Source organism: Anthonomus grandis, chromosome 1 (genome assembly GCF_022605725.1).
Source record: "Anthonomus grandis grandis chromosome 1, icAntGran1.3, whole genome shotgun sequence".
Classification (NCBI taxonomy): domain Eukaryota; kingdom Metazoa; phylum Arthropoda; class Insecta; order Coleoptera; family Curculionidae; genus Anthonomus; species Anthonomus grandis.
Window position 1 is genome coordinate 43016431 of NC_065546.1, and position 19579 is coordinate 43036009.

The following is a 19579-nucleotide window of genomic DNA, read 5'->3' on the forward strand; positions in this document are numbered from 1 at the left end:
AAAATCTTTTATAAATTTTATAGTCATTGGTTTCATTTGCTGATCCGGCCTATAGTAAAATGAAAGATGTTTGTTCATCATTAGAACAATCTGCACAACAATAAAAAAATATTTAACTGCATCTCTTTCTTTCAAAATGTAGTTTTTAACGTGTTCAGCACCGCAATATATAAATTCGTTTTCTATATCCGCTTATAAATAGTGAACTTGTAATCTACGATTTTTCTGTTGCAATTGTTTTATTTTTTCTAAATTAACGATAGGAATCATGGTTACTCATTAATTTCAATATTCCTAAAAACAATTTATTTTTTGGATTACCGATGTTATGACTGTTTCTTTAATAGTCTCAATGGCAAATACACGTTCTGCTAAAAATAGGGTCACATCTAAAAAACGCCGAAATAAGTCTTTTCAGGTTTGCTTCTCACCCTTTTATTTTTGAATTAACGCCATTCAACGTAATTTGCCGTATAAATATTGCTACATTTGTATACACTCTATAGATCGTTGGATGGATAAATGATTTCGTTGCACTATTTAGGTAATGGACAACCATTAATATCAGGTGGAATATTAACTGGAAGGGCCTGAGTCCCTCTACGCACTCGATCCTCTATTTCTATCGGAGAAAGATTCTTAATTTGGTGCAGAAGACCTACGTCAAACCCAAGAATTGATTGTAAATGTTACGATTGGAATCGTAATCATTTCCAGAATTTAGATGGCTGTGACCTGCATTAGCATTAAAAGTTAAATGATATTTGCTCTTCATTTAATATTTTAGAGAATTTTATACAATTACATAAAAATACTAAAACTCAAGTAATGACAAGGCCTTATATTATATATTTAAACAATAATGTGATTTAAAATAGTAATAATAGGGCTCTATATAGAATATTTCGTGCAAATCAAATTGATCTATGAAAAATGATTTTAGAGTCTAATCATACATATAACTTTTGATCAGCTTTGGCAACATTATTGTACAGACATATAATCAAAGACTTTAAAATTGGTATTTCATCAAGTGACTTAGCTCCGATACAATGAAGTACTAAGACTGTAATCGAGATTTTAGCAGTTTTGTTCTAAATATACAGTTCCTAAATAAAGAAATTAGATAGATGAGCTTCATTTATTACTTGATTCATGTGATTTTTGTAATATTTTATTATTAACGCAATTATTTCAGCAAGACTTTTGACCAGATTGACCATGAAATATTGATAAACAAATTGATGTGTATGTATGGATTTTCAGAGATTCTTATAAAGTTAATGGTTTCCTACCTGACAGACAGAAAACAATTTATAGAGATCAAGGGATTTAGGTCTGTTAGTTTTACTCCAACTTCAGGAGTACCTCAAGGTTCTAACCTGGGACCACTATTCTTTCTATTATTTACTGATGACCTTCTAAATATCATTAATTATCGTAAATTGGCCTACGCAGATGATTTAAAGATTTTCCGAAGGGTTACTATCCCAAGCCAAAGGGAAAAATATATAAAAAAAGAAAAATATTGCAGTTAAATCAATTGTAAGTTCCTGTTGATATAATTACATATAATGTTCTCACAAATATATTTTCAGTGCCTTTACACAAATATTTATTTTTCTTAAATCAAGAATTCATTTTTTTTTAAGCAAGAATAGTTTACCTTTCTTGAAATGCACAACAGATTAATTAAATTATATCTTTATTCTCTGCAAGATGCCAAATTATTTCACCCGGTATTTGCTATACTTGGTTAAAGGTACCACAGAAACATCACGTGGTAACACTTTCTTCGAATTTTTACCAATAGCAGAAGCGAGTAAATTTCATTTAGGCTCGATTCGATAGCTTCTCATTTTCCTTTTCAAATTGTTTGTTTAATGTTTTGCCTTAAACGTAGTTTGTGATTTCTACGAGTGTTATTTGATCCTTCAAGGTATGTGATAAAAATGAACCCAGTTTTGATTTTACCGTTTACATTATTCTGGTTTTCTGTTCAAAGTGCTTACTGATCCCATACACCGGTGTCGGGTACACGTTGCATGGCTGCGATTGCTATCAATCAAAATGGAGGATATTTTAATTGTGTTTCATATATGTAAGTCCATTATTTAATAGCAAGTGTGTAGGTACTATTTTTTTGATAAAATCAGTTTACTGGAAAAACACCGAGTGTTCTGGAATTTTAAATATTTTTTGTTTTGGAATTTAAATTCTTTCTTAATTGGAAAAAATTGTTTATTTCATTTTTAAATTTTCTTTGCTGCGTGTATATGCCTCATGGGGATGTCACTTTTTAAAATGTTTTAATGAAAATTCATTCTGAAAACTCTAGAATAGAATAACATAACTGTATGCCAGTTATACAACCATAGTATACTTTGAAATTGCCTATTTATGTCTTGTCAGACATTGACATAAGACAACTGATGTTAAGTTGTTAAGAGAGTTTTAGGTTGGGGGTTATTGGTGTATGACTTGCACTTATGGAGAATAAAATAAGTAATAAAATAATTATAATATGTTATTATTCTATCTCATTATAAAGTGTACCCAATCAAGTGCTCCCAAATTATATGAAGAAAAATAAATATAAATGAACACTGTACAAAAAAGAATTAATATTTTTTTAATGTTAATATGGGTTTTTGTTACCTACACTTACGTTGTTATATGCTTTTATGCCATAATGAAATAAGACACTTGACCGACATGTTATTATATAAAGGTACGATGGAGAGCAAATTATAGGGTCAAATTAAATTATAATTAACCAAATTACCTAAATTATAAATTAAGGCTAACGTTATCATTTTTATTACTGACTGGTTGACAAAACAACTTAAATAAATGCCATAAGATTTGAGTTTCTTTTTACCTAACCTAGATTGATTAATGAAATCTATTGAAGAACTATTGAAAATTAGCTGGTCGGGGAAAGTACCTTTTCTTTTCTTAAATTGTATGGCATTTTTCAACTTCGATGATACAGCAAATTTTTTATTCCTATTATTAAAATATACAAGCATAACTATTCTTTGTAATAAAAACCCTAGCGTTTTGTTTGAAGATGCGTATTTTAAATTCAAAATTTTAGTTACATCCTACTTAAGAATAGCACATTATTAATAAAGTATAAGCTATACTAGGCAGTATAGCTTATACTTTATTAATAATTATTATAGGCAGCCCACCCTTCAAGAAGGGTGAGAACATACTGGGCCTCTCCAGACAACAACTGCGAAGGGTCGCAGGGCTATTTACAGGCCATGCACCCAGCAGGAAACACCTGCATACGCTAGGGAAATCAGTTACCTCGCTATGTAGGGGATCCAATGAGGAGGACGAAACAACTCTTCACATACTGTGCTTCTGTGAAGCATTTAATCAAACCAGTGCAACATTCCTGGGGAAAGAGAAACCCTCACCAGAGGGTATAAGAAATCTACCACTGGGCACAATCCTGGACTTCCTTGAAGCTACAGAATTGAACCTGTGGGACTAAACATATGGGACACAATAGGACTGCTTCTTAGCAGACCGCAGTGTAGGGAGCCACAAGGCACCACCCAGCGGTGGAGTTTTAGTGGGTATAGGACAAAACAGACTCGACACTGAGTCCCACACTACTGGGGGCGGCGCTGCGTAACCAGTGTTCATAAAGAATTTCTCCACCGACCCCAAAAAAAAATAAAAAAAAAAAAAATAAAAAAAAAGCTATACTTATTTCAAGTTTAGTTACTTCTAACTAATTAAAAAATTGTATCAAAAGATTACTATTCTTAAATAAAGCTTTTGTCCTATTGTTATAAGAAAAACATTATTAATATTTAAATAAAATGTAATTTTTGCATTGGATTAACACCAATGCGTTTTCTGGAATAAAATTAGTTGTCATTGCGGATTTATGAATCCAAGCTTATCTTCAATCAAGATTATTAGTCTTAGTTATAGTGGAGTTTTGTTTCCGTGTACTTGGTTATATCATCCTATAATATTTGACTACCAAATTAGTGATAGTTTCCCTAATCTGAAATCTCTGATCTGGGTATAGTGTTTGACAGGTGCCGCACGTTGAGAATGTTGCCTCTGGAGCCTCAAGGATGTTAGGTTTGAGTATAGCTCTTTAATTTGGAATCCCTACTACATTAGCCATGGGAATGCTCTGGAGGCCGTTTAAAGACATTTTTTAAATATTTGGCATATCGAGAGGATAGTGTCTACCCAGATAGAGATATAGATCATATTTTACTCTTATCAAGATTTAGAGGAGTGCTCTTAGCTAAACGTCGGACGTTACATTCAATCAGCTTTCGGTGGAAGGTCATTAACAACAAAATTGATTGCCCCTTCCTTCTGGAACAATTATCTTTTCATGTACTCCGACTGGAAACAAGGTATAAGCATGCTTTTGCAGCCGACCATGCTAGATCGAATATTATGTTGCATGATCCTATTTTCATTATGTCCAAAAATTTTAATTCGGTGAGATAAACAATTGTAGCTTATCGCAATTTTTAAATATATGTAGAAATTTCCCTATATTTGTCACCTAATTGTTATATTCTGTGCACTGGTTAAAGCTTAATGAATGTTTTTTAAAATCTAATTATGATGCTTTGCCAATTTTTTTCTGCCAATACTGCATACATGAAAGAACTACTATTTTAGTTTAACAAACTCTTTTGTGTAAAAACTTTTTTCTGTAAAATTAAGTTTCATGAATTTGTGGTGGAGAAAGTTTTTGACTTCTCCTACACGTTTTAATTTATATGTTCTTTGTGTCACCCACTGCAGATATTGGTATACTCCTGGACAAACTTGACTCTCTATTATCCTAATTGTCCCTACACTCTAAAGTTATATTGGCGGATAACTTTAATATCAACTTCACTGACGAAACTTTGCCAAATCGTACTTCTCTTTTAAGTATATTGGAGTCTTAAACTTATAATATGCATATTCTTTTTTCCCCATGAATATCATCCTCCCTCATCTGCAACTAATATTGATTATTTGTGTACAAATGTAAATTATATGTCATGTATCATGCACATCATTTTCCTCTGGTATTTCTGTCTATAGAGCCTTTCTTGCTAAGATTCCAGGCAACACTTTATTATCTTTGTCTCATTTTGTATAAAGAATTTTCAACAAAGAGAATTTCAAAGGTTTTACTTCTGCCTACAGTTTTGGTTGGAATATCATTACATAATTGAAATACATTTGAAATGGCTCCTGACTCATTTATCTTATTTGTTTATGTGTTAAAATAAGAAATAGAAAATCATGGGTCACAGCAGGCCTCAGAAAAATTGTGCAAATATACTTCCAATTAATAAATTATTTTTTATCATCAGAAATACCGTAGTTTATAGGACGACAATTAAAGCAGCAAAGGCTAAATATTAAAGTGACCGTCTAAATGTGTCATCAAATAGGTAGAGAGAGTATTGGTCAATAATTAATGATTTTAGACATTCTCATAAAAAAAATTCAGAACCAGAAGTAAGATCAAATATTTTTATTGTAATATTTCTCATTTCTTGCTCAAGGATGTGACTAGTTTGATGCATTTTTAATGATACCTTTTGAACTGGGCTCTAACATCATTTTCATATTTTGTAATGCCATTTGTTTTGTTCTATTATTGTTTAATTTCCTTCCTGTGACGTCTGATGTTTTTGGCCCCAGTTTTACTTATTTTTAAGCCTGCTTGTGTTTTAGTAATGGGTTTTTGCAAAAATTTGTAGCTCAGAAATATGTATTGGTTCTTCTGTGAATTTGTAATTTTTTAATCTTTAGGATGTTACATATTGGATAGGATATGTCCATATATACATAGGACATATTGTCTTATGTAATATAGCACTGCTATTAGGCTGCTAATAGCTATCATTCCTACTAAATGGAAGGACAACTTTGTAGCACCTATTTTTAAAGCTAGTAATAAAAAAAAATAATTCATTATCATGGTATAATTGTTCGATAAATCTAGAAAGCCCTATATTACCAAACAAAACCTCAATATTCCTATGCTGATTCTTAACCATTTCCACCTATTATAAAATCTGCACAAGCTTTGTTTTGCCTTAAAGAATCTGCTGCATCATTCGTTAAAAGTAAAGCATTTTATAATTTTACTGAATATTTTTAATAAATATATAACAATATAACAGAATAATTGACAATTTCAGTGCGCAAGATAAATAACAAACAAAAAAATATAGTTTTATTTGAATTTTTTCCCGTATAATTTAATGGTGTCAAACACTTTTCACGGTTTTACATGTTCATATAAAAAAAAGAGTGTTGCTTTCTTAGTGGTTTTCTTAAATATCTCAGAATTATGAATATGGCACTTAGTGCCTTTGGTACTTCCACTCTTTAATTGTTTGAATTAATTCAGCTGTGTTTTCTACTGTAAGTACATTTTGTTTTTACTTATTCTAGTAGGTTCCATAACGAAGAAAATGAGTATTTCATGAACCCTTTACGATAAAAAAAATCAGTATAGGGATCCATTTTACGAAAATTCCATTTCTTCCGAAAAAATGGAATATTTTAAATATTTGAGTTTTGTGTTTACATTTAATTTTATTAATAAAACAAGATGATTAGAAAATTCTCTATTATTTTGACTATGGTGAGTAAAAATATAATCCATAATTACGGAGCTGGACTCTGGCCGCCTAATCAGATAAGGATAAACTTTATCAGCAAGGAGGGTTTTATGATAACCCTCAGCCCTAAAGTAATTATTGAATCCCTGCACATTCCAAGGATTTAATAATGTGAGTGTCTTCCTAAATATTCGGAATATTTTAATGGCACTTTTATCGCCCAAAAAAATACACTAAATACATACCTTTTAAAAAACCATAACCAATCCACCTTAAGAGTGTTGATACAACCGTAGGTTTTTGAATTTATCCGATTACGCGTCTTTTTTCCGTGCGAGTGCGAGAGAGGGTGACGCGTATTTACTCCCGGACAGGCGAAGACGCACTGGATGAGCGTCGGGACGCCCGGCGTCCGCCTTGTTAACGGCGCGCAGTCGGCTTGTAAATTGTTTTTTTGTAGGAAAAGATGTTTGACAGAAATTTTGCAAAAAAAAGAAATCTTTCGAAAGAAATAAAAAAAAATCTTTAAATATTTTAAAGATTTTTCCAATTTTCTTAATAGAAAAATAGAATTAGAAAAAAAATGCAAGGCAGTATATTTTTTGAAAAGTTTAGATTGACCAGTAAAAAACCCCTCTACGGAAGACAAGAGGGCTGTAGCTGCCAGAGGGGCATTGTAAATATAAAATTATGAGCATTCTATACACATTTATATAAACACGTCTACATTAAAAATACTAGTTTTACATGTATAAAATGTATTTTTAATAAATATAACAGTACTTCTCCATTGCGATTTTCTCTGGATGAAAAGGCTGCTACTGTAAAACCGTCAATATGCAAGGTTTCTTATTAAAGTAGGGTCAGCCAGTGCTCAGTCACATACAAGATTTCTAATTGTTTCTCAGCAAAAGAGGCCTCCAGTTCGCCTTTTTTTTTTTCTTAATGACTTTACATTTACGTGTAGAACTTTCAGCTGGATATCCAAGGTATTTCTTAAACCGATAGAATGCCCTTCCGATTTTTTACCAGAGACTGAAAATGGTTAACCATTACCCCTCTGAGTCACAAATCTGGCATCAAAAATAACCCCTTATCATGCGGTAGAATTAGCTAGATTAAAAAAGCCTTTAAATTTATCCCTCTTAGTTTTCATCTTTTTACATAAGATAATTTTAGACCGTTTTATTTCATAATTTTTTCATATCGAAGTTATAAAAATTTCCAACGGATTTGTTATTATACAGGGGTTAATAAAAAGTTAAATTTTACTCCAAACTTTTAAACACCCTGTGAAAAAAAATTCACAACCTGAATAATGATTCTTTTTACTGCATTTTTAAGCCTCATCTTTTCTTTACAATTTGTTTGTTGATTCATCGCGATATCTGTATTTTTAAACAAAAAGCACTGGCTTAAAGCAAACAACGCAATAATTCTTTATTAACAACATTAAAAAAATAATAACGGCGGTAATAAGATCTATTAATTTTTTCTAAAATCGGATATCTCCCCTACGAGCTTGAATAACAACTCTCATCCTTTCGGGCATAGATTCAATTAAAGAAGCAATCGCATCTTGGGGTATTTGTTGCCATTCGTTTGTGAGTGTTTCGTCTAACGCAGCCAAAGTTTAAAACTCGCCGTAGTTCCGCTTCTTTAACTCTTCTTTCCAGTATATTCTACAAGTGCTCAATAGTGTTGAAGTCGTGACTGGCTAGTCAATTAATTTTTTTTAATATATAAGCACTGAAAGCGCATTCTGCTGTGAAAAAACAACGAAACAAGTAAAGAGAGTACCGTCAACCGGGGTTATATCGGACGATGTGGTTGTATTTCAAATTGCGCGCGCTACAGATGTTGGGTGACAGTTCGGCTACTAAATAAAAATATCCCTAGATAAGCTCAAGGGAAGCTCACAAAAAATTAAATATTAGAGTCACTTTTTTCGTTAAAATTAATACAGCCAAATAGTGTGTTTTTCAGGAGTAATATCGGATATGCCACGAAGCTGCGAACGCCTTATCGGCGCAATTATTTCCAAGAAAGCATGGAAAGAGCATTACAGGCCGTAATAGATGGTGGATATTCATTCAACCAGCCTTTACGATATTTACAGAGGTGAGCATTCTGACAAACTCGGGAGGCTCCTAATTTTGTCAGTGAATGAAGAGCGTTGGATAGTAGTTGCCATGACTACTGCAGAAAAATTCGGATATCCTTTTCACAGGCAATCAAAGACTTCGTGCGCCATTATTTGAACAGTAAGGGCGTAAACGTAAATATACAATGTTTTAACTATAATAGACCTGGTGATGACTGGACTGAACACTTTATGGGGCGACACAAGGACTTATCACTCCGTAATTGTGAAAATATTAAACGAGTGAGAGCTGAAATCACAGAAGGCACGACTGAAGAATACTTTAAGCACTTGAACGAGACAATCCAGGGGGTTTCACTTAAAAATATTGTTAATATGGATGAAACAAACCTAACAGATGATCCCGGTAAAAAACTACTTTTTATACCTCGTGGAGAGAAGCATGCGCGAAGGATAATGGATTTTTCCAAAAGGTCAACGTCTGTTATGTTTGTTGCGGCTGGGGATGGCACTTGTTTACCTCCATACCTTGTGAACAAAAGTACAAACCTCTACCTAGACTGGATAGAAGGTGGTTCCGAAAACATGCAATATAACAGAACACTAAGTGAATGGTTCGATACTCCATATCTTGAGAACTGGTTCCTCAAAACAGCTGTTCCCTATCTGCGACGAAAGGAGAGCAAGAAGGTTTTTATTTGCGACAATCTGGTAAGCCATCTTTCCTACCGCAAACGATAGCATGTCGAATAATATACGGTCTGGTCTGGTTCTCGAGCATCCAATATAATCCCATTCGATCCAGAATAAGTTTCTGAAAAAGATTCGGAAACAACCAGCAGGAGGCACAGATGATGCAATGAGAGCGTCATTTACAGAAGTGATGAACGTGATTGTTGATCAAACCACGACTAGACCCAAACGTAAATCAAAGATTAACGTCTTCGCTGGCAAATCTCTGGGTCTTAAAGACCTTTCCTAATTCAGTGGTGGTACGTCAACTGTATCTACTTCTCAAGCAGATATCATTAATGAAAACGTATCAAAGTCTCAACAAAATGCAAATAATGATACTACAAACTCTGCGATCTTTTTAGAAAATGATAGTGTTAACGACGACTCCAGTCACCTGTCATACATTACAAGATGTTTGCTATAGTTAGGTTTTTGTACAATGAAGGGACCAAGAAAGAAACGACCAAAGAATTCACTGCGCAAATTGATTCTATAAGGGTTACAAAGATTCCTTTGTTTTTCCGGACGTTGAAGACAAGATCAAGATCAAACTTGAATAGGTCCAGAGTGTTTTAACTGCGCCTAAAATCCATCGCGGTATTTTTGTATTTGAAGGTCTGCAGTTACAGAGTTAAGGGATCAAGTAGGTATATACCTATCTACTTGCGTTTTCAGAATGTCGTTTCTTATCTAATGTTTGAAGTTTTTCTGTTTTATTTTTGACGTTCCTACAAGATTTTGTTTTTATGTATCCTTAACCCTACATGGTTATTTTTTTTTTAATTGTTCAATAAATGTTTTTAACCAAACTTATACCAGATACCAGGCTCAACGCGTACTTTTTCAATGTAAAAATGGAATCGTCCGATATTCGCCCAAAGCCGGAGCTATATCGCACGCACTTAAAAAAAATAAATATAATCGTGACTAATGATGACGTGACGTGAATCTAGGAAACGATAATTTTGAATTGAAAAATGTTGATAATGTTATATCTTGATCTAAAGTCAAAATTCAAAATGCAGCATTTACTTTACATTTTCCATTGCCATTGCACTGACCTCTAATCAGTCATAAAAAAACACTAAATTTTTTTTAATATCATTCGTACTTTTATGTCCACGTTCGCCGCTCATGTTCTCAAGACCATCTATTAGGAGTGTGTCTTCAAAATTATATCCGCCTCGAACTCTCACAAAATTTTGCAGAATACTGCATTAAGGATAATATAGCGGTTATATAACATTAATACAGCGGTAAGGATACGTTCAGTGGTCTATGGAATATTCTGCAATTATTTGTTAAGATTCTAGCCCTACTCTGACAACAGCAAGCGGAACAATTGAGAAATAATCCTTATAGTTAAAAAACAACGATCCACTATGTTTAGGTTTAATGATTCTGATAGGATTTCGATCGGCTGCTCCAATCCGATAAATATAGTGAAGGTCTGTAAAAGTGTTAACACTTGTAAGATACCTAAAAAAACTGGAGTTGAATATTTATAACATTTAATATTTCATCAATTCAAATGGAAACTCATGAACCCATATCTTCGTTATATCCCCTATAAAAACAAATATCACGTCTTGTATACAATGTGGAGCATCGCAAACTAATCAGACAGCTCGTTATTTTTTTCAAAAATGTTTGGACATGTCGATTTCCGTTTCGAGGAGAACACTAAATTATTTTCAAATAACGTTAATACCTACAGTCCTCTAGGCTGAAGTGGTGAAGAGAAAAGTGGTTCGACTGGTACCTCATCTTTAAGGTCCCACTCCAACTTACTAAGTATTCACTACCACTCAGGTATGAATGTGATTTTAGGAGTTTTTAGTGTTTTGCTCGAACACAAAATCCACATGCCGAAGAGTTTTTTCAAAACATTTATGAGCTGTCCATAAATGCCTCTGATTTGTTTTCGATTCGCCATTATATGATAATATTAAATATATATAATTATAATGTATAAAAAAAAGCCTTAAAAAAATTATTATCTCTTTTTAGGCCATCTTGGCTAAGTGGAGAGACATTCGAGACCGTCATATGAAGTACCTAAAAAAAGTTGAACTGGAAATGCAGCAAAATCAAATAAGAAATACATCTACAGTTGTGCTTCTTACAGAAGAATTGTCTTGCAGAATAGACAGCTTCTAGTATGGATAGTGAGCCTGAAAAAACTGCCAAAGAAAACTCGGAGAGTGAAGATTACCACGGTAATCCAAACGTTGCTACGACTGATGCTGAATGATTCCGACGTGCACCATCCTCTCAACCTTCCCAGGCCAGAAAACAACAAAAATGTGTAGATATTGACAAGATGGTTTTACAAAAACTGCAAGAGCCAGATGACCGGCATCTCAACTTCTTTAAAGGCATTCTTCCCAGTCTTTAAAGCTTCAACGAAACCGAAACAATAACTTTCCAAAATGAAGTTTTGCAGAGTCTGCAAAATATCTACAGATCTCAATAAACTCCTGAGCACTCCTGCAGGTCCTTGCATACTGTTCAGGTCCCACCAACAACATAATGTAAACAAATAAAATAAGAAATAATAAAATAAAAAAAACAATGATAGTAAATAGAGGGTTTTTTCACATTGAATCAAATCTTGCGGCTTATATCTAATACCAATTTTAAACCTTTTATTCCCTGATGATGGACACCATTGTGTCCGAAACATGTCGAGAGTTTTAAAAATGTGTGTAAACTCGACAACAGAGAATCGATGAATATGTCTGTAAACAAAACACCCCCCTTGCCCCTGTGCACATGTTGAGCTCAAACAAAGTTATTGTTTACTAATTCCAGCCTTTCAATGTTCTAAGCATAACAAGTTGTTAAGAAAAGATGGGACTTGAAAATGCAGCAAATCATTATTCGGTTGTGAATTTTTTCCACAGCGTGTTTAAAAGTATAGGTCAAATTCAACGTTTTATTAACCCCTGTATAACAACAAATCAGTTGGAAATTTTTGTAGCTTCGATATGAAAAAATTATGACAATACAACTGCCTAAAACTTGGCAAAAATACTGAATAATTTATTAAGGAATGAATTTGAACCAAATTTCCGTTGTCCGCGCGGTTAATGTTGCGTGCCAGTGTACTTAATTCAAAAAAAATCATATAAAAATACCAGAAATTTAAAAAAATTAGTAATTTGAATCTCAAAAACAAAAATATCCTTAAAAACAACTGAAAATCTTCGAAATTTCAAATAGGATCAGAATTTTTTTTCCATCAAGCTAATAAAATCCTTGAAATTCCAAAAAAAAATTGGAGGAAAATTTTCGAAAATGTTTAAAAAAAAACATGAAAGCAGTGTAAAAAACCATTTTTAATGCCGCAAAAAAAACCGTTCCAAAGCGGATTTCTAAAATGTATGGCGATGATTGTGAGCTGTTTACACCCCAATTTATGCAAATCCTGCACTAAAATTCCGATCAAAATAAATCCTTGTTTGCATAAATCAATTAACGGTCACGTAACGGGCTTATAATACTAAAACGCCCGTTGTTATCCAGAATATATTCAGAACACCACAGTTTTATAATGTAGCCTGGCTTCCTGGATAATGCACCATTAATATGCATTTAATACTCCTATATGGACTCAAGATTTCGTGGAAAGGTGATGGTTTTCATTGAGGAAAGCTTTCAATGCATATTTGCAGCATTACGTGGGTATGTGCTTACATAGATGTGCCTAAACAGTAAACTTCTGGGCGTTTTTTCTATGCTCAGTCTGTACAGGAAAATGAATTATTTCGAAAATATAAAAAATGCCTGTAAATACTTCACTGTTGCTAATCATTTTATTCTAAGAATGCGTGTTCCAATTTTCCATCAATCTCTAACTTTCTCGGGTGCAGAAGTACGGGCATTTTCGCCCTAAAAATTTAATTTTCCTTCAAGACACATAAGTCAGATTCTTCGAGAATAATAACGGATAAGTGAAAGGATCTTTTTGGTCTTATGGAAATTTTATTTTTTCCGAGCTCGAGGAAAAAAAAACGACAGAGATGCAACAGGACTGTACTTAAATAATTTTGAAAAAAAAATACATACAATTAAACGATCCATTCTATGCATATAACCAACTGTTTGTATGTAGCTAATATCAGGCTTATCTGCTTAATAAATAAAGCAAATCAGATAAAATGTACCCAAAAGGCATTAATAAACGTCCCCGTCCGTATGCTTTTATTTTAAACAGAGACTATAAATCTCCGAATTTATTTACGGATGAAACACCATGGTTTTCTCTTGATTTATGTACAACATTTTCTTTTTTTTTTCACAACGAATATAAAACTTACATATACTTATACACGCAGATTTAAAATTCTCAATCGCTATATTTGCCGGATATTTTGAATAAGATCTCGAATATGGTTTACTTTAAGAAACATTTATTTGTTATTTACGTCCGGAGCATTTTCTGGATAAGTTCCAATATCTGCCGAGAAAATTTCACTTTAATCTCACGTTTCCTATAGATCCGCTTTACGAGATGGGAAATTATATTTGGAAAAAATTATAAAAAAATATTCCTTTTACGGATAATTCTCGTTTTAAACGAGACCCGGTTGACCAACGAGTACTTTGATGGTGCACTGCATTTATATGACTACACAATGTCTATGGAAAAGATTGATCAGATGCAATGCATAAAAGCATTAACAGTGGCATTAGCATTTTAAAATTAAATGGAAATATTGAGGTTCTATTTGTTTAAATTGGATCAGGAAACCACCTTCTGGTCTTTGCTACCGCATATTTTTCCCCACAAAGCCTGTTTAATAAGTATGCTGTTTTTTGGAGAGGTTAGTAGATGCATACCCACAATGTGAACTCACTCATCATGAGGGATTTTCACTGTACTCACATCCGGTAAAATGATGGACAACATCAGTAATTCATTTTGTTTTACTTATCATTAAAAACAGGTGATATTTCCCAATTCCGGCAATATAGCACCAATTTTTAAGTCCGGAGATAACAAGCAAGTCAGAAATGATAGACCTATAAGTACTATTCTCAGCTCAATTCCCAAACTTTTCAAGAAATTTATAGATAATTATCTAGTATTATCTTTTGGTTCTATGACATCACTTTTGTTGACTTTTTTACCTACTTGTTTGAAGATGGTAGTCAGTTAGCCTATGCTGAGTTTTCAAAGACTTTTGACCATATAAATCACAAAATGGCATCTGTGGCTGGAGAGCTACCTTACAGATCGTAGACAGTTTGTCAGACTATGTAATTTTGAATAGATTAAATTTAAGGTACCCTCTGGAGTTCCTCAAGAATCCTACCTGGGTATGCTTTAGTCTAAAATCAACGATAAGGGTACTTTCTGTTTTACATAGTGGCTATATCTTTTATTTACAGATGATCTTAAGTTTTATTGTAAGGTTACAATTGACGCTGATTGCGTCAATCTCCAACTGGATTGGACAACAACAATATAAACTCTTAAACATGTCACTCCATGATTTTTAGTCGTGCTGTAAATTGTATAAATGATGTCTATTCTATTAATGACAGTCCTCTTGGAGTTGTGCCTAATGTGAGGGGCCTGAAAATTATGTTGAGTTTACTTAGGTTTTCTTTTCATATTATGGCTACTGTTTCAAAGTCCATACAAATACTAGGTTTAATAAGAAGATGCATAAAAGACTTCTTTGAAAGTAAGTTTTTCATTAAGCTTCTCTAAACCTTAGGTTGCCCTTACTTTGAATATACATAATGTAAATATCTCGGAAAGGGTAAATCGTAGCGAGATTTTTAAAGTGAACCTTTTTTAAGCAAAATTCTTTGAACAATATTTTAAATAAAAAATCAAACTATATCAAGCCTAAAAAAGTTATGGAGTTTAAAAAAAATTAAAATACCACTGGTGGTGCCCTCTATGACATAATTAAAATAAAATTATTTTAAGATTTTCTATGTAAAAAACCATAGTCCAAATTTCGTTAAAAACAAAGAATAAATCCTAATATTATTAACCCTGTATCTTGGTTGTCTTTGACTGTGAGTCAGATCTAAAACTTACTACTGGCGGCCTTTTATGATAATTTACCTTCTCTGAGTTCTTGTCCTAAATATTTAGCATAAGTGGATTATATGTACGATCCACACAACGTGATAAAATATCTACATACTTTTTATATTTCTTTGCATGGGGGCTAATTATGTAAATAATTCTTTTTTTTTGCTAGAGTAAATTTATTGCAAACCAATAATACTTAGCTCAGTTGGGCTGCTTTATTGATCGAAATAGATACCTTAGTGTAACTTGGATTTCTCGAATGATCTCATATTAAATTATACCAGCAATAACTATTAATTGTGATAATGCTTGATACTATTGTATAGATTTGTTCCTTCGAGTATAGGTTAGGTTCCTTTAATTTATATAAATATTTTACTTCAATTTTTTGTATAATAGATATTGGGTGTGTATATTGGATATGCCCATTCGTAAATAAATACATTCAAGCCACGAGTGAAGCTGACGTGGCATTTAGATATATTTGGAATACTGAGACGAATCCAGGGTTGTTGGCTTCTACAGTATTGGCGAAAATGGTTGGAACTTTTAAGAATTTGAAATATTTCTGATTGGTTTTCCTTAATTGTAACATCTTATTAAGTAAACCATTGTGTACTGTAGATCAAAGATAAGTAATGGTAATATATGCATAAATCAACTATAGCAGCTGAGCCTTGGAATCAAAAATTGGCTGGACAAAATACTTGGATGAAAATCTTTTAACTCTTAAAAAATATACAAAATTCGAATTTTTCATCTTATATATTATAAGATTTTAATGTTTAGTGTGATAACCTCTTGCAATAACTACTGCTTGCATTCTTCTAGGCACTGATTCAATTAAATTTTCTATTGTTGTCCTGTCCATACTGACCCAGTCTTCAATAAGTTTTTGAAATAACTCGTCAGCATTTTTGACCATTTCAGAGCCACGAATTTTGCGATCCAGAAGTTTCCATAAATTCTCAATCGGATTTAAATCTAGACTTTGGGCTGGCCACTTTAATAATGTAATTTTTTCTTGCTCCAACCACATCCCGCAGAATATCTCGATACATGAACCGGTCCATTTTTCCTACCACCCGAAGAAGAGGCCCCGTACCATTTTTATTTATTTTTTGGTAAAGGAAAGTACGCCCATACCACCACGTTACCACCTCCATGCTTAATTGCTGGTCAAATATACTTCTTACTCAATATTTGGCCCTTTGGTCGCCGAACATGCACTATTCCATCACTAGAAAATAGATTATATTTGGATTCGTTGCTTAACAGTACCTTCTTCCAATCCTGCACTGTCCAGTTTAGGTGATCTAGCGCAAATTGTAGGCGTAGCTTTACGGTCTTCTTCCGCAGTAAAGGCGTTTTTGCAAGGGTGTAGGCCTTAAGGCCACTAGAACATAGTCTTATTCGTACCTACTATCCTTGCCGAGATATTGAAAGGCTTTAGACCTTCCACAGCTTTTTTCTGCAATCGTATGACCATTATATTAACCTAAAATGGACATTTCCCTCAAGGCTGGGTGCAATTGAGAAAGAAAAATACGGCAATATACCTAATGCTTCTTCCCTTTTTATGGCTTCATAATAAAAGTGACAATAAATTTCAATTTAGCTGTAGAGTAAAATGAAATTTTTTAAACATGATCCAGATAAGGTGGCCTAGAACGCATCATTGGGTTTTTTTCATTCACATTCTATACGGGATTTTAATCAATCAACCACTCGAGTAGTAAATTAATTCGGGAAAAACATTTACTTAATGGATTTAATACGGTGTTTAGTGCGAATTAGTTACGCTTTTATCGTGCAAATGTTATTAAATGTAATACATCATTGCTTTACGTGTTTTTTTCTTGTCGGATGCAACGCTATATGTAAGCATCCCTACTCACATGATTGATGATGAAATAGCATGTCTCATGGAGAAATTGAAATTTAAAGTTTTCATTTTTTTGCTTGGTTAAGTCTTATATCACATATGGGACTTTTTACTGTAAAACTTTCTTAGAGAAGTTTCACGAAAATCTGATTTTGGGTTACACGAGCAACACGTATAGGACGTGTTGGCTTTCAACGCGTTTAAATTAAGATTATCTGAATTCGTATTAAGATATCGTGTAAACGCAGTATGCTTAATCATGATTAAAGGTTAAAGAAAAGGCCCTAATGACACAGAAACAGGCTGAAAACATGCCGGAGACATTCGCTTGCGACAATAGCAATATGACAGTAATAATTGGAGTCTGTTACATTTTGTTTGACAAAATTTCAGATTTTGAGGCTACTTTAAAAGCAATTTCTGAAAGCATTAAATGCATTAAAATCTTGAGAGAGGAAAACGAGAGATTAAAGGCTGATTTTCTGTTAATCACGCAAAAAATTAACTCACTCGAACAGTTTTCCAGATCCAATAATATAGAGATCCATGGGATACCAGAAATAAAAAATGAAAATCTTATTATACAAGTAATTAGTATAGGTCTATTCAGTGCGATATCGAAGAAGAAAAAATTGATTTTATTCATCGTGTCCAGAGTCGAAATCAAAATCTACCAAAGCCTATAGTAGTTCGATTTTCATCCCGCATTTTTAAGGAGAAAGTGATGGGTGCTGTGAAGGCCAAGATTCGTTCTACTGGGAAAAATGGACCTGGTTTAATGCTGGCCAGTGCTCAAAAGCCAATATTTATCAATGAAAACTTCATCAGCGAAAAGAAGATATTGTTGAAGGAGGTCAAGCAGTTTGCTAAGGATCATCAGTTTAAATTTGTCTGGGTCAAGAATGGCAATATCTTCTTGAGGAAAAATGAAACATCACGAATTTTTCTTGTGGGAAACTCATCTGTTTTGGAGAAGTTGGGTGATGGCTCTGCGTAATATATTTATAATGTTTCATTAATTAAGATATTTTTGTTAATAAAATGGCTCTTCACATATACTGCCAAAATACAAGGGGCTTAAGAACCAAGCTTAATGAATTTTCTTTGGCCATGGATGGAATGAACTTTGATATTTTTTGTTTAAGTGAATCCTGGCTTAATAAAAACATATCTGATGGAGAACTGTTTGACTTAAATAAGTACAATGTCTTTCAACGTGATCGGGAGACAACAATTTCACAAAAGAAGGATGGAGGTGGTGTGTTAATAGCAACCATGAAAGTGCTTAATGCAGTTAGTGTACCAGGGTTTTTCAGTGATGCAGAAGATGTGTGGGTGGCTTTAAAAGTCGGAATCAATACAGTGTATCTTTGTAGCGTTTATATTCCGCCAAGTGATCGTATGGCATATTCTTGTTTTTTTCAAAATTATCCTGGATAAGTGACAATGTGGGTGATAGTTCTATTCTGGTGTGTGGTGATATGAACTGTTCTTCGGTTACATGGGAAAAGAAAAATGAGACTGAGCATTTTTTGATACCTATTACCGTAAGTGCTGAGCATGCAGAACTTATAGATACATTATCATTTAGTGGACTAATGCAATATGATCCTATTAAAAATAATAATAACAGAATTTTGGATTTAATTCTTTGTAATAAAAACTATATTAGTCATATTATAAAATGTTCAGCCCCAGCAGTTAAGGAGGATAGCCATCATCCTACTCTTGAATATTTGTTTTGCCTAGATATTCCTAAATCCTTAAGAAACCCAAAACATAGTTTTTTTAATTATAAAAAGGCAAACTTTGAGGAAATCAATAATGAAATGTCTAAAATTTATTGGGATACTTTTCTTACTACTATTAATATTGATATAAATCTAAGTAAATTTTATAATATTTTAATGGATATAATCAAAGAAAAGGTCCCACTTATCCATCAGAGTAGTGGTTACCCTCATTATTTTTCAAAAGCTACTATTAAAGTAATTAAGGAAAAAAATAAATTCCACAAAAAATGGAAAATATATAAAAACCCATCTGATCTAAACATATTTAAACTCTTAAGAAGTCGATCTAAGGGGCTAATAAAACGTGATTTTAATAATTATATATACTTTTTAGAGGACGAAATATCAACAAATAATAAAATTTTCTGGAAACTTTTA

The 19579-nt window shown here is 32.9% G+C and overlaps 1 protein-coding gene and 1 long non-coding RNA gene across 2 annotated transcripts in view; one reads left to right on the forward strand and one right to left on the reverse strand.

Moving 5' to 3' along the window:
- LOC126741011 (trissin receptor-like) overlaps positions 1-6997 on the reverse strand; it is a 102725-nt gene extending 95728 nt beyond the window's left edge. The window contains exon 1 of the mRNA XM_050447265.1: positions 6872-6997. The gene's annotated coding sequence lies outside the window, so the exon portion shown is untranslated. The remainder of the gene's footprint in view (positions 1-6871) is intronic.
- On the forward strand, positions 1821-11990 carry LOC126741060 (uncharacterized). Its single transcript, XR_007662098.1, has 3 exons — positions 1821-1939; positions 2006-2101; positions 11476-11990. It is a non-coding gene; the product is annotated as an uncharacterized LOC126741060 (long non-coding RNA).
- The last annotated feature ends 7589 nt before the right edge of the window (positions 11991-19579 follow it).